The 4,149-nt window shown below is 41.8% G+C and overlaps 1 long non-coding RNA gene across 1 annotated transcript; it reads left to right on the plus strand.

Moving 5' to 3' along the window:
* The first annotated feature begins 2,214 nt into the window (after window positions 1-2,214).
* Window positions 2,215-3,919, plus strand: LOC104960346 (uncharacterized). The gene is made up of 2 exons (XR_799981.1): window positions 2,215-2,440; window positions 2,831-3,919. It is a non-coding gene; the product is annotated as an uncharacterized lncRNA (long non-coding RNA).
* Window positions 3,920-4,149: the final 230 nt, after the last annotated feature.

The raw sequence follows: 4,149 nt of genomic DNA on the forward strand, positions 1-4,149 counted from the left end.
AGAGAAGAGAGAGAGAGAGTAGTACTACGTTATAATAGTATAGTGTATACGTAGTATTACTAGTAGTTAGTAGTAGTGTGTGTGTGTGTGTGTGTGTGTGTGTGTGTGTGTGTGTGTGTGTGTGTGTGTGTGTGTGTGTGTGTGTGTGTGTGTGTGTGTGTGAGAGAGAGCAATAACCCCCGCTGGGTTTGTACAGCTGCAGATAAACGACGGATGGCTTCAGATACCGCGCTCATACTGAATATAAAAACAGGCTGAATACACAGTGAGGAGCTGCTAGTCCTGCACCTCTCATCTTTCCCACTGTGAGTGTTGAACACTGACAGACAGATGTTTGCTGAGGATCTGCTTAGTGTGTGTCCCCTCTCACTGCAGGGGGTCCATGTTTGGTCTGAAGCGGCAGCTCGTTCTGAAAATACACTAATGTCCGGAGGAGAGGGAAACTCTGAAGTGATATTTAAGATAAGCAGTTCTGAGCACAATATGTTTCTGTGTTAAGATAAGGAAACATAAGAGAAGATTGACTTTATTAATCCCAACTTGGGAAATGTTTTCGTTGCAGCAGCATAAAACAAAAAAGCCATTGCACATAATAACAAATTAAAAGATTAGAAATAAACAATTATAAATATAAACAGCACAAAATAGAAATACAAGTAAACCAGCATTAGAGAGTAAGAACACATATTTACAGATGACCGTGAAGATTAACAGTCTATAAACAGTCTGATAAATAAAAACACTATTGAAGGGAAATTATGATGAATTAAAGTGGACATATCATGCTATATTTGAACAATATATTGTAGGGCCATACCTATATAAAGTATATGAATATAGTTATTTTTTCAAAATACCAAAACGATCCTGCATTTCAGCTATGCCTCATTTCGCTCTTTCCAGCGCTGTTTTTGCAGGGGGCTGATTCTGTGAGCTGCAGCTGACCACGCCCCCTGTAGCTGACCACGCCCCCTGTATCTGACCACGCCCCCTGTAGCTGACCACGCCCCTTGCAGCTGACCACGGCCCCCTGCAGGAGAGGGGAGCGTGCTCTGAGATCAGCTGCTAGGCTGCAGCGGGGAGAAGAGGGGGACAAAAAGAGATCTCCGTCCTCCGTGTTTTATTCTTATAGAAGTAAGAAGAGAAGTAACGGGGCAGAAGCCCTCCTTTCTACGCAGCGGTCCAGACATAGACATCAGACGGCGACACATATTCAGAGTGCAGTTCCTTTGGCATTAGGGCAGGGATATCTAGATACTTCCCAAGGTTTGACATCATGAATTGTGCTACTTTTAAAGCAAGCAACGATGTTTTCAAATCTGTAATCAAAAAGGTCCGCAAAAACGCTATGGAAGCAGTTCCTGCTGTTGCTACGTAGTTCAAACGGTAACAACAGACCATTTTTCTTAACGGATCAAGAAAGAGAAAGGAAATTAGGTTAAAAGGCGGAATGCTGGACGTCAGATAAATCCCCAGAAGGAGGCAGAGAGGAAGTAAACACTAACAGGAACACGGTATGGGCTCTGCAGTTTTTAAGGACTTGTTAGTGGATCAGAAACTGAACAGAGTGGGACAGTGCTGCCAGAAAGTTGTTGTCGCAGTTCCAGCCGTTGGAGTTTTTTTTTTCAGCGGAAGAAATACGATCATTTTTTTAATCGTTTCACTTAAATGAGGGGTTGGTAATTTTGGAGAAACCAGCTCGAGTGCGCTAGAATTAGAAAATTACACAGCCGGAAGAAATCTGCCCCTTCCTCACAGAGCCCCTCCTCCAACACACACGAACGCGCACATGATCAATGAGGGCACGAGATAAGTTTGTGCCCAGATGGAAGGCTGACAGGCAGGTAGGCCATCCAGTTACTTTAGCCGGCTCAGGTGATTGGTCGTGCTTTTTACAGCGCCACGGCTTCCACTGATGAGATTTTGTATGGATTTGTTGTCAAAGCACTTCAGATATTCATTTCTATCGGGATGTTAAGAGCATTCCATGGAATATAACAAAGTGTATCTCGAGCCGGTTTCTCAAACTTACCTACCCCACCTTTAATGTTGGGAGTCGATTCCTTAATTTGTTATCTGGCCGTGTAATAAGTGGGATAATATGCAGCGAGGCGGTCATTATGGGGAAAAGAACACCCGACAGGCGGATCAGGGAGCTTGAATCAGCATGAAGGGTGTAGAACATGTGCCTCGCTGCACATTACCCCTTACTTAGTAACTTTAAGAATGGGTTTCATTCATCAGGAAACCAATATGACATGAAAAAGAGCTGCTGTCTCCTGACCTGCTGTCCAAGATAAATCAACACTTCCTGTCTGTCCGTCCTCAGTCCACTCCCCCTCAGTACAAGGTCCAGGACATGAAGGTTCCCACCGCGCTGTTTTCAGGGGGACACGATACGCTGGCGGACCCCAAAGATGTGGCCGTCCTCCTCACTCAGGTCAGACTCTCTCTCCTTCACAATGAAGGCTTTATACCAGGGAAACAATAAAGAGCAGAATAAACCCCATCATTGTTATTCTGAAAGGGTTTCAATATTAAACATTTATTTATTATCTTATTTATATATTACACATCACACTGTACATTTTACATTTATATTCAATCTAATATGTAATATTCCATTCCTCTCATACTTCTGTATATAATATCCTGCTTCATATTCTGTTACAGCACATCTGGAATTCAACATTTTATTTATATTAAGATGTTTACATTTTGGATTGTTTATTTCTTTTAATTGTTATCGTACAATGCCAAAAGCTTCCCAAATTGGGATCAATAAAGTACTTCTGATGTTATCTTCTGATCTCCTCATGGCGTCCTGCAGGTGTCTAACCTGGTGTTCCATAAGCACATCGAGCACTGGGACCATCTGGACTTCATTTGGGGTCTGGACGCTCCGGAGCAGATGTTCCCGTCCATCCTGAAGCTGCTGCAGCAGGACCGCCACTAGAGGGCACCACGCCGAGTGTGTGAGGGCCTGTTCACGTCTGCAGCACAGCGTGGGGACCACTGGACTTTACACCAGCAGCAGGACCTCTAAAGGTTTCAATGAGGAAAGTGTGTGTGTGTGTGTGTGTGTGTGTGTGTGTGTGTGTGTGTGTGTGTGTGCGTGTGTGCGCGTGTGCGCGTGTGGTGTGTGTGTGTGTGTGTGTGCGTGTGTGTTTTAAGCAGGGCTCTACCTATAGACCTTTTTTAACATGTTTTAGTCTGTGCTAATCTTTGAGATGAGTCGTCGGTCTATGAAGTGTCAGAAAGGGTTGAATCTGAATATGATATTGATTAATGATCAGAATAATAGGATTGAATGTATAACTGAAAATGAAACTGTGACGTCTATTCTGTTTTACAGCAAATTGAACCAGCCAACAATATAACAAATACATATCTCTATCAGCTCTTACATGTTACTGCATGAATAATAAGCACATTTGATAAAGTATAAAAAGCCCATTTAGCTTTTTAGTGAGTACTTTTATATTTTGAACACATTTCTTTATTATACTTGTAATGCAGGATTTATACTCAAAGCTTTCTAACATGCAGTATAAGTGGTTAAAGAAAGACGTTCCCATCAGCCTTCACTGTGTTCTATGTCTACTGCGCGTTAGCACGCGTTAGCTTGCTGTTAGCATGCAGTCGGTGTTCACCTGTTGAAACACCTGGACTGTTACCTCAGAAAACATCTGTGTACCTCTTTAAAGTGTCTGACCTGCAGGAAGTCACATGTTCATATGTTATCCTTTCAACCTGTGTGCACAACGCTTATCCTGCTGCCAATCAGGAGGAACCACCGCATCCAATCAGGAGCCTTGTAGGGGGCGGGGCTTCACTTTGACCGTCTTTTTATTTTAATTTCTGACATTTTCTAATCTGTTAAATGTGAACAATAATAAATCATAACAACAACACACTCTTTAAATGTTTTATTTAATTATTTAAGAGAATTACAAATGTATAAATTGATCTGTATGTTACATCTTATCTACAAACAGAGTTAAGAACAAATGACCATATCTTCTAAAAGGGTTAAATTATCTTTGTTCTCAAAGTAATGATGAACCTGTCAGTTGGATGTAGAAAAGTCAGAATCAATAAAGATGCTTTTATTTTAAAGGAAATTCAGATTGAACATGGTAAAAAAAT

This window comes from Notothenia coriiceps, unplaced genomic scaffold (assembly GCF_000735185.1).
Source record: "Notothenia coriiceps isolate Sejong01 unplaced genomic scaffold, NC01 NC01_scaffold00031848, whole genome shotgun sequence".
Classification (NCBI taxonomy): Eukaryota; Metazoa; Chordata; class Actinopteri; order Perciformes; family Nototheniidae; genus Notothenia; species Notothenia coriiceps.